This window comes from Eschrichtius robustus, chromosome 11 (assembly GCF_028021215.1).
Source record: "Eschrichtius robustus isolate mEscRob2 chromosome 11, mEscRob2.pri, whole genome shotgun sequence".
NCBI classification, from domain to species: domain Eukaryota; kingdom Metazoa; phylum Chordata; class Mammalia; order Artiodactyla; family Eschrichtiidae; genus Eschrichtius; species Eschrichtius robustus.
The window spans coordinates 68,844,475-68,857,306 of NC_090834.1; positions in this window are offsets into that span (position 1 = coordinate 68,844,475).

Sequence of the window (12,832 nt, forward strand, 5' to 3'; positions counted from 1 at the left end):
AATTGATACAACATTTGCCAGACTCATCAAGAAAAAAAGGGAGAAGACTCAAATCAATAGAATTAGAAATGAAAAAGGAGAAGTAACAAGTGACACTGCAGAAATACAAAGGATCATGAGAGATTACTACAAGCAACTCTATGCCAATAAAATGGACAACCTGGAAGAAATGGGCAAATTCTTAGAAAAGCACAACCGTCTGAGACTGAACCATGAAGAAATAGAAAATATAAACAGACCCATCACAAGCACTGAAATTGAAACTGTGATTAAAAATCTTATAACAAACAAAAGCCCAGGACCAGATGGCTTCACAGGTGAATTCTATCAAACATTTAGAGAAGAGCTAACACCTATCCTTCTCAAACTCTTCCAAAATATAGCAGAGAGAGGAACACTCCCAAACTCATTCTACGAGGCCACCATCACCCTGATACCAAAACCAGACAAAGATGTCACAAAGAAAGAAAACTACAGACCAATATCACTGATGAACGTAGATGCAAAACTCCTCAACAAAATACTAGCAAACAGAATCCAACAGCACATTTAAAGGATCATACACCATGATGAAGTGGGGTTTATCCCAGGAATGCAAGGATTCTTCAATATACACAAATCAATCAATGTGATAAACCATATTAACAAATTGAAGGAGAAAAACCATATGATCATCTCAAAAGATGCAGAAGAAGCTTTTGACAAAATTCAACACCCATTTATGATATAAACCCTCCAGAAAGTAGGCATAGAGGGAACTTTCCTCAACATGATAAAGGCCATATATGACAAACCACAGCCAACATCGTTCTCAATGGTGAAAAACTGAAACCATTTCCTCTATGATCAGGAACAAGACAAGGTTGTCCACTCTCACCACTATTATTCAACATAGTATTGGAAGTCCTAGCCATGGCAATCAGAGAAGAAAAAGAAATAAAAGGAATCCAAATTGGAAAAGAAGAAGTAAAGCTGTCACTGTTTGCAGATGGCATGATACTATACATAGAGAGTCCTAAAGGTGCTACCAGAAAACTACCAGAGCTAATTAATGAATCTGGTAAAGTAGCAGGATACAAAATTAATGCCCAGAAATCTCTTGCATTCCTATACACTAATGATGAAAAATCAGAAAGAGAAATTAAGGAAACACTCCCATTTACCATTGCAACAAAAAGAATAAAATACCTAGGAATAAACCTACCTAAGGAGACAAAAGACCTGTATGCAGAAAACTATAAGACACTGATGAAAGAAATCAAAGATGATACAAACAGATGGAGAGATATACCATGTTCTTGGATTGGAAGGATCAACATTGTGAAAATGACTATGCTACCCAAAGCAATCTACAGATTCAATGCAATCCCTTTCAAACTACCAATGTCATTTTTCACAGAACTAGAACAAAAACTTTCACAATTTGTATGGAAACACAAAAGACCCTGAATAGCCAAAGCAATCTTGAGAAAGAAAAACGGAGTTGGAGGAATCTGGCTCCCTGACTTCAGACTATACTACAAAGCTACAGTAATCAAGACAGTATGGTACTGGCACAAAAACAGAAATATCGATCAATGGAACAGGATAGAAAGCCCAGAGATAAACCCATGCACATATGGTCACCTTATCTTTGATAAAGGAGGCAAGAGTATACAATGGAGAAAAGACAGCCTCTTTAATAAGTGGTGCTGGGAAAACTGGACAGCTACATGTTAAAGAATGAAATTAGAACACTCCCTAACACCATACACAAAAATAAACTGAAAATGGATTAAAGACCTAAATGTAAGGCCAGACACTATCAAACTCTTAGAGGAAAACATAGGCAGAACACTCTATGACATAAATCACAGCAAGATCTTTTTTGACCCACCTCCTAGAAAAATGGAAATCAAAACAGAAATGAACAAATGGGACCTAACGAAACTTAAAAGCTTTTGCACAACAAAGGAAACCATAAGCAAGACAAAAAGACAACCCTCAGAATGGGAGAAAATATTTGCAAACGAAGCAACTGACAAAAGATTAATCTCCAAAATATATAAGCAGCTCATGCAGCTCAGTATCAAACAAACAAACAACCCAATCCAAAAATGGGCAGAAAACCTAAAGAGACATTTCTGCAAAGAAGATATACAGATTGCCAACAAACACATGAAAGGATGCTCAACATCACTAATCATTAGAGAAATGGAAATCAAAACTACAGTGAGATATCACCTCACACTGGTCAGAATGGCCATCATCAAAAAATCTACAAACAGTAAATGCTGGAGAGGGTGCAGAGAAAACAGAACCCTCTTGCACTGTTGGTGGGAATGTTAATTGATACAGCCACTATGGAGAACAGTATGGAGGTTCCTTAAAAAACTAAAAATTGAGCTACCATATGACCCAGCAATCCCCCTAGTGAGCATATACCCTGAGAAAACCATAATTCAAAAAGAGTCATGTACCACAATGTTCATCGCAGCTCTATTTACAATAGCCAGGACATGGAAGTAACCTAAGTGTCCATCGACAGATGAATGGATAAAGAAGATGTGGCATGTATATACAATGGAATATTACTCAGCCATAAAAAGAAATGAAATTGAGTTATTTGTAGTGAGGTGGATAGACCTAGAGTCTGTCATACAGAGTGAAGCAAGTCAGAGAAAAACAAATACCATATGCAAACACATATATATGGGATCTGAAAAAAAAAAACGGTTCTGAAAAATCTAGGGGCAGGACAGGAATAAAGACACAGACGTAGAGAATGGACTTGAGGACACGGGGAGGGGGAAGGGTAAGCTGGGACGAAGTGAGAGAGTAGCATTGACATATATACACTACCAAGTGTAAAATAGATAGCTAGTGAGAAACAGTAGCATAGCACAGGGAGACCAGCTCGGTGCTTTGTGTCCACCTAGAGGGGTGGGATCGGGAGGGTGGGAGGGAGAGGTAAGAGGGAGGGGATATGGGGATGTATGTATAAGTATAGCTGATTCACTTTGTTATACAGCAGAAACTAACACAACAATGTAAAGCAGTTATACTCCAATAAAGATGTTAAAAAAAATAAAAATAAAAAATAAAAAGGGTGAGTGTCTTGGATGCATTTTCTACATCAGTGATTCTGAAATTATAATATGCATGTGAGTCACTAAAGGATTTTGTTAAAATACAGATTCTGATTCATGAAATCTAGGGTGGGATTCTACCTTTCAAGAAGCATCTTCAGTGATGCTGGTTCTGCTGGTCCACAGACCACACTTTAAGATGCAAGATCTAAATGGACGTTGAAATTGTCCAGGATCAAGGTAGGCCCAGGGCTGGAGAGAATGTCCATGCCTGCAGCCTCCATGATCAAGGGTGCTCCTGACTGCTGTCATGGAAGGGAGATGGAGTAGGACAGAGCAGAAGTGTGAGGGGAGCCCGCTCTGCCTGGCATGTCCCACAGCAACCTCCCCACAATAAGAGAGAAGGCTGCTAATTGGCTAGGAACACTCGATATTAATTAACTCAATAGAATCGTTCCCCTGAAGCCTGTTTTGCATAATTAATGAATGCTCAGCTATAAGCTGCTAAAAACACTGAAGCCAAAGTGTTGCAATTTTCCGATCAGCGAAGCAGAAACACCACAATCAATACTGTTTGTGGACACAGAGCAAAGCTTAACTCTTGCTAATTACCGAGATTGGATATAGAGCCCTTGGCTTTGCCATGTCCTAATGGGGGAAGGCAGGGCTGGACTGAGACATGTGGACACCCTAGGCAGGCTGATAATTTGATGCCTCTCCAACAAAATATTCTTTAAATATTTGTTCAACATTTAACTAGAGAAGAAGCTGAGTGTAGCCTTGAGGAAGAGCAAAGCTGGAAAGTGCTGGGCCAGGTGCACTTTCTCCTCTGTTGTCTCAAGCAATTCAGCTCTGGCCCAAATTTTTTTTAACATACTTAGCAAAACAAGACCCTGAAGTTACAGGCCCACCCTCCTTAGAAAGCAGGTTTGCTACCACCTCTACGTATTACTGGAGATGCCCCTGGGAGGCCCTGCCTTCCATCCCAAGTTGCTCTCTGAAGGGCTTTTTCTCAGAGCTCTTTCAACAAATAGATTTTTTACATCTTGTTACACTTCTAGAGAATTTTAACCTCACTTTTTGAGTAACTCTATAGATAACTGCTCAGATGCCAGCGTCTTTGGCTCTGGGGGATGGTGCTGGGATAGGTCAGTCTCCTTAGCACTCAACCAGGGCTGCAGTTAGTGGGGAGAGCTTGTTCTTTGGTGCTTACTTAAGCCATTGGTTGGATGATTTGAAGAGAAGTCCTTGTTACTTAGAAACCTAAATTCTGAGCCAAACTTTCTAGGTTCAAATTTCATTTCTGCTATGTATGAATAGTTACCTGGCAATGAGTAGGGTACTTAACTTTTCTGAGCCTCCTGTCCCCCATCCATAAAATGGGGATAATAGTAGTGGTCTCTTCTAATGTTCTTCTGAGAATAAGTGAGTTACTAATGGGGAGCACTTAAACAGTTCTTGACATGTAATAGCATTCAATAAATGTTAACTATCATAATAATTATTATTCTGTAGCTGTGTTAGTTTTCTATGCTGCATAACAAATTATGACAAAATTAGTGACTTAAAACAACACACATTTTAACATTTGAAAATCAGTTAATATACCATATCAACAGAATAAAGGACAAAGCCACATGATCAACTCAATAGATGCAGAAAAAGCATTTGGTGAAATCCAGCACTCCTTCATGATAACACACTCAACAAATTAGGAATAGAAAGGAACTTCCTTGGAGTTGTCCTAATCTTGGAAAGAACCAAGATGGGAGAAAAGACCCACAAGTATGAAACCCACATACACAGAACATAGGCATCATTTTATTCATAAACCCAAGGAGACTAGGAATCATCTGAGCACAAATAATTAGTGGAGCACCTTTGATGTACAAAATGCTATGCTAGGCACCTTTATTCAGACAATGTCATAATAGCAATATCCACTATTAAAAATAATATTAAATTGAAAAAAAAGAAAGGAACTTCCTCAACTTCATAAAGTGCAGCTATGAAACTCCACAGCTAACATCTTACTTAATGGTGAAACACTGAATGCTTTCCTCTCTAAGATCAGAAATGAGACAAAGATCCCCATTAAGAGCTTCTATTCAACATTGTACTGGAGTGTCTAGCCAGGGCAATTAGGTAAGAAAAAGAAGTAAAAGTCATTCAGATTGGAAAGGAAGAAGTAAGACTATATGTATTCACAGGTGACATGATCCTGTATATAGAAAATCCTAAGGGACCAACTAAAAATGGTTAGAACTAATAAACAAGTTCAGCAAGATTTCAGGATACAAGATTAATAAACAATAATCCATTGTATTTCTATACACTTACAATGATCAGTCCAAAAAAAGGAAATTAAGAAAAATAATTCCAGTTACAATAACATAAAATAGTTTAGGAATAAATTTTTTTAAAAAGTGAAAAATTGATACTGTGAAAACTACAAAACATTGTTAAAACTGAAGAAGATCTAAATAAATGGAAAGACATCCCATGTTTATGGATCAGAAAACTTAATATTGTTAAGATGGCAATATTCCAAAACTGGTTTATAGATTCAACACAATCTTATAACCCCAGCTGTCTCCCTTGAGGAAGCTGACAAGCTGATCCTAAAATCATTTGGAAATTCAAGGAGTCATGATAGGCAAAACAATCTTGAAAAAGAACAAAGTTAGAGGACTCACACTTCTTGATTTCAAAATTTACCATAAAGCTACAGACAGTGTGGTATTGGGATAAGGATAAACATAGGGCTCAATGGAATAGAATAGAGAGTCCAGAAATAAACTCTGACATTTATGGTCAATAGATTTTTGACAAGAGTGCCAAAAATTCAGTGGGGGAAAGACTGGTCTTTTCATCAAATTGTGTGTGTGTGTTTGTATATGTTTTACACACTAGTAATATGTTTATTAGAATTTCAACAGGGATGGGTACAAGTAGAAATATTAGGCATTCTGGTTTGTAATACTGGCTTTTTAAGTCATTTACTGTGTACCTAACATGTGCCAGGCATTTTATTAGGCTCTGGTGGCACAAGGCAAGTTAAACAGATATAGTCCATTAACCCCCTCTGTGATCATAGATAAGCTGGGCCTACTTTGCTTAATACATTTGGTGGCTATGTTGTTTGATGCATATACATATAGAATTCTAATAGCTTCCTATTGGATAGACTCTTTTATTATTATGAAATCTCTGTTTATCTCTAGTAAACAGAGATTTTATTTTATTTTTTGAACCAAGAGCTATTAAAAGTGTTTAATGATATAGATATCCATCAGGAGTGGCAGAAATTGATGGCAGAAAACTGGTTTTTGAAATAAACAATCAAAATTCCTATGGAATGTGAGAAAAAAAAAACAACCTGAGATCTAATCAGTAAGAGAAGGAAGCCAATAAAATGACTAGTGGGCCTTTTTAGTTGATTTAAAGGCTTTTTGCAAAATATGATTTTTGTAATGCTTTTTGTCTTAATGTCTATTTAAGTATAGCTATCCCAGTTTTTGATTAGTGTTTTCATGGTATATCTTCTTTCATGCTTTTACTTTCATCCATTCTGTAGTCTTATATTTAGGGTGCCAACCAACACCCTCTGGGGTTTACCAGGATCCTTCCCTCTTTGGAAGAAAGTGTCAACCAAAAATAGATGAGGCCCCACAAGGTCTGAAGCTCAACTTTGAATCATCTAATATCTGATTGTAATTAAGGTGACCTTCCAAAAGCAGAAGTAAATTCTCTCTGGAGTAAAATACCAGAGCCACAAATGATCTCTACAATTTATTATACACATTGTGCAGCACACAGTAAAAAAATAATCAGGCATGCAAGAAGATAAGATTTATGAAAAATACAAGATAAAAAAACAGACAAAAAGACATATTCACTAAAGATCCTGATGTTAGATTTATCCCACACAGATTTTAAAATAACTATATTAAAAATCTTAAAGAGTAACTATCAAGATGGGAAAAAATTGGCAGAGAACTAGAAACTATCAAAAAGAATTAAATGGAAATTGTGGAACTAAAAACTCCTTCCCTCTTGGAAGATCATGAACTCCAATTTTTTGTCACTCCATCTTTATAGTTTCTGAAAACTTTGCTCAGTTTCTCAGCCTCTCAATCACTGCTTTTGCTTTTGGATTTGTCCTTTGCTTCTAGGGAAAGCCCAAATGCTAGGCTAAACTCTCTTGTTTCTCTACTTTATTCTTACCATGTCCTAAATTTTTAAGTAATCTTAATAGTTTCCTACCTGTTCAAACAGATTTTCGAGATATTTTGTTTCAATTGTGTAACTGTTTTTAGAGAAAGATGTGGGCCAAAACAACCTAGTCTGCCATTGCCAGAAGTAGAACCACCACAGAGTTTTTCCAAGATTTTCTTGTGGGCTTAATTGATTGTGCAAAGTTAGACCATAGTCCTGGAATTTAAAATGAGACTTTTCTGTTTCCTACAGAAGAAAGGAGGGAAGTGCTTACCAACCAGAAGCTGAATGAACACCACATCCCAATTCTTTAGCCCCTGAAATTCACAGGTTTTCTTTTACACCCAGGTATAATCTAAGATCACCTGTGAGAATTACCCTGTGGTCAGCAAGGGAGGAGCTGGTGTTTTGATACTTAGATAGGGAAGATCTCATGATACTCAGGGGAAGTGCAGGGAATTTAGTAGTCCTAATCTTACCTTAGGGGATTTCAAAAAGTATTGTAAGAGTTGCTGATAGAATGCATTTTAGAGATGTCTATTATTGTGCTGAGGGTTTAACTTTCTTTGAGTAACACTTTACATATTAAGCATCTCTTTCTGTTATAAGGCACAGGGCTGATTTCTTTATAATTTAGTACTGTTTCAGTTGAGGAAAGAGACTGGGATAAGAGTCTGCTTTCCAATATTTGACAGATTGCTTTCCAACATTTGGCATTTACCACTTTGCTCTGGTCGCCTTTCAAAAAGGACTGGAGAGCTTCCGGAAAAGAACTGAATCTCATTTCTGGGAAGCTCCCCTATCCAAACAATTGCTTTGGCTGAAATTTATGCTTTTCTTGGGGCCCTCTGATAATTCCCTAAATTGTGTGCTAATATGTGGAGAACTGCTAAAGTGGCTGTCACCTTGAGTGGCATAATTATAGGTTGTGTACAACCCTTGATAAGAAAATGGAGAAGAAAAAAAATCTTCGAGACTGAAAAAAACAAAAAAACAATACACACCTGAAGATAATGAAGGTGGTAATGAATCCTGAAGGGCACAGAATTGTTTTGTTTCCCAGGGGTGAGAAAAAGTGAAATAGAGAGAAAAGTTCCGTGTTGAACCCAGGGGCAATTTCTAGTCTTCTTTGTGCCCCTGATAGTCAGGAGAGCAATGGTTAGCATGAGGAGAGGCTGTATGGAAAAGTCTGGGCTTTGGAGGAGAAGGAGGAAGCTCAGACTCTGGCTCTACCACTTACTCAGTGCATGATCTGAGAATATTATTCACTTTTTCAAGCCTCATCTGTAAGATGGCAAAGATCACTCTAGCTTCACTGGGTTGGTGTGAGGATGAAATGTGGAAACCATTGTGGAAGTAGAATATTTAGCATGATCAGATAGAAAAAAGAAGAGCCAGGTGTGGTTAGTTTAGTGTTGTGGCTATACATGTAGGTTTTGGAGTCAAACAGGCCTGGGTTTGAATCCCACTTTTTATTTCCTCTACTGTTCAGATTAAAGGAAATGATGCATATAGAGTGCTTAGCATAGATTCTGCCATATGGCAAATGCTCAGTAAAGGTTATCTGCTATTATTATTGTTGTTGTCTTTGTGATGATCGTGATGATGACAATGATGATGATAATTATGACAATGTAGGGGAGCTGCTTATTTGTTTTTGCCCATTCTGAGATCAGGACATTGTTTGTTATAGTCAGATTAGGTGTCCCAAGTCCAAACATACGTCTTTAACTGGATGTCATTTCAATGTAAGATCTAAAGAGATGGACAAAAAGAACTCTGGGGAATTTCTGAACTCATGCCCTAGAATGTATTCTACCTTGACCTCAGCATAAATATATGCAGACAATTATAAGTGACCTAGAAAGTGTTCTAATGAAAATATCTGCTGGTTCCTCATGAGGAGCTAATAGGCACCCTTATTAGAGAGACGAGGGGGATATGTTTTTTCTGGACTGGTATGGATTCTTACTGGATTCTAAAGATTTTGTACATTTTAATGCTCTTTTCCTACAATATTTGAGTCGGAATCTTTCTTTCTCATACATCAGGAACCTTAGAAGTATAGTCAGCTTCTGATTATCTGGGGATGAACAGAACGGTTTGATGAGCAAGGTGTAGCAGGGGCCTGGTAAATGCTCATCTTCCCAGAAAGGCTGGGACAAGAGCTTGGCTTACCATTTACCCTCAGTGGCAGCTGAGGTCAAGGGATAATAGGGAAGCTGAGAAGGGGGAAATGCTCTAGTTTAAAGGAAGTTGTAGGCCTAGATGCAGCATTTGGTTAGCAATAGAGAAAACACTCAATTTCTTTTTTAATTAATTATTTTCTTCCACCTTCCTTGACATTATTTTGCCTTTCTTTTTTCTAACTTCTTGATTTGAATGCTTAATCTGTTTGAGGCAGTGTGTGTAGATTGGAAATGAAAAAGATAAAAAAATGATTTTTCATCTGAATGATGTTTTGGCTGCATCCTATAGATTTTAGTATGTAATGTTTTCATTTTCATTATTTCCCAGGGATTTTTATATACTAGTTAAGTTTTTTTTCAGCAGCAAATAACAGAGAACCCTGATTCAAATGCCTTGAGGAGTTATGATTTCCCATAACAAGGAGTTTGAAGCAGGAATATTTCAGGGCTCGTTTATTCAGAAGTTTAATGATACCTTCAAGGACCCATGTACATTCTTGACTGTTCTGTCCTGCCATCATCAGTATATAGGGCTTGTCTTTAGGCTAGTTCCTTTCATGGTGGTAAGATGCAGATTTTGGTATCACATGCCCATGACAGTTTCCAGATGCAGAAAAGAGACTGTTTCTTTTTAGCAATGAAGTAGGACTTTCCCAGAAGTCACTCATCAGACTGCTCTTCAAAGTTCATTTGCTAGGATTATTTTATGTGTTCCTTCCTAAACTAATCACTGGCAGTGGGAGCGAGACCACTGATTTGATTTAAACCAATCAAGATTCACGTCCTGGAAATGCGATTGGAATCCACCTCACCTGAAACAGAGGATGTCCTAGAGAAGAGGGGATATATGAACAAGTGCAGGATAAAGTTCAAAATAAGGAAGGGAGGAAAATGATTGCAGGAAATGCAACCAGCAATAACTAGTACTTTCTGCAACTGTGTTTTTGATTTCTTCTTCCTCTTCTTCTCTTTTTTTTTTGGCCGTGCTGCGCAGCTTGCCGGATCTCAGTTCCCTGACCAGGGATTGAACCCGGGCCCCCAGCAGTGAAAGTGCCAAGTCCTAAACACTGGACTGCCAGGAAATTCCCTTGATTTCTTCATAAACTTAGGAGTTGTTTAGGGTATTGGAGAAAGTTTTAAAATTTAAAAATGGTCAGAGATTTTGTTTTGTTTCTACTTTAATTTTGAATTATGGATAATAATATGGTTCAATGTTTTTACTTTTTGAAATTTTTGAGGGTTTTTTTTTTGTCTAATATATAGAGAATTTTCGCATGTCATGGCCATGTGAGAATGAAGAGTAGTTTCTGTTCTTAAGTTGAAACTGTTAATTATGTCCTTCAGACTTTCTGTATCTTAACCTTTTATTAACTTGATATTCTTCTAAACTTTCTATTTTTTTAAAAAAATAAATTTATTTATTTATTTTTGGCTGTGTTGGGTCTTCGTATCTGTGCGAGGGCTTTCTCCAGTTGCGGCAAGCGGGGGCCACTCTTCATCGCGGTGTGCGGGCCTCTCACTGTCGTGGCCTCTCTTGTTGCGGAGCACAAGCTCCAGACGCGCAGGCTCAGTAGTTGTGGCTCACGGGCCCAATTGCTCTGTGGCATGTGGGATCTTCCCAGACCAGGGCTCGAACCCGTGTCCCCTGCATTGGCAGGCAGACTCTCAACCACTGCGCCACCAGGGAAGCCCTAAACTTTCTATTTTGAAATAATTTTAGATTTACAGAAAAGTTTGCAAGTATAGTACAGGTAGTTTGCATGAACTCTTCACTTAGCTTTCCCTAATGTTAGTCAACATAACTGTCATACACTTGTAAAAGCTAAGAAATTAACTTTAGTACAAATTTATTATAAATTTATTATTACCTAAACTACAGATTTTCTTCATATTTCACCAGTTTTCCCAATAATGTTTAACTTGAGCTTTAAAGACTAAGATGTGTTAAAATGTCCAGTTGGCCTCTTTCTCTTTGCATTTCCAGCAATTTTTGGCTTCATATATTTTAATTCTAAATAATTTACCACATATACCTTTAAGACAATTTTACATTAATGTGGATCTTACCCCTTATCATTATAATGTGACCTTTTAAATCCCACGTAATACTCTTTCTTTGAATTCAGTATTTTCTGAGGGCAACAAACCCTGACTTCTTTTATTTTAAATTTACCTAGTATTCTTCCCTCCATTTGTTTACTTTCAGCTTTATGAGTAACTTTGTTTGAGTGTGTATCAGTTGGGCGTCCTGGTAGAAAACAGATGCCATGCTCAAACTGGATAATTTGATGAGAATTTAACAAAGGAACCATTTGCAGAGGTGTGCACATGTGGAGAAACCACTAGGAACAGTGCAGTACCCTTGTACTTAGCAATGGGGCACCATTATCACCCCTGTGTCAGTTATTAGAACCTGAAGAGAGGGCCTGTCTGATGGGAGCTGTGGCCTTTGGTGGCAGGAGGCAGCCAGCATAGTGACTCTACATGAAGGAAGCAACGAAATAAGTGCCCTGACTTCACTCTCTTCCCTCCCTCAGAGCTCCTATTGGTGCCTCCTATGACCAAACCTAGCTGGAAGCCAGAGGGCAAGTCATCGCAGTGATACATTGGTGTCGGTTGGCTTCTTGACTCACAAAGCAGTGGAGAATGGCAGAGAATGGATCTGGAGAGCAAATTAAAGATGTCTAGTACAAGATGTGTTGTTTTATATAGAGCTAGATTTTTAGATTATTTAACTCAGTCTGAGAATTCTTTTTATGTATTAGGTTAATGTCTTGCTTTAACACTTATTGTCTTATCAGATGTTTTTATTTTTATGTCTGTCATCTATTTTCTATTTTCTGCTTTTTAAATTCTATCTTGCTATTTCTGAGTTTTCTATCATTTGCTATTGTCTGTTTTTTATTTTCTGCTTTGCTAATTTGGAAGAAATAGAGCAGGTTTTCAGCTCTACTACTTAGTAAGTCTGGCTGTGTACTTAAAGAACACAGTTGAACATAATTTCAGTCTCAGATTCTCAATTTCATAGATAAAGCAATATCTACAGACACCCTCACCTACCGTGAAAGCTGAGAAAATTAATGCATACTCTTTCCTCACATCTCCCCACTGCCAAGATTTTGTTGGTATAGTCTGTGGTTTTTGTTCTAATTTATAATATATATTTTTTCCTAATGTAGTTTTAATTCCAAGAATTACAATGCTCACTTTATGTTTTATAACTGTGATTGCATTAGTTACTGAGACTTAAAGTCTTATATGGATTCATTGCTCTGGAGAACTATGCTGATTTGGAGCCAGATTCCCCCATGGTTGTTGTTCATTAATCTTCTTTTTGTTCACATATGTAGGTTTTGG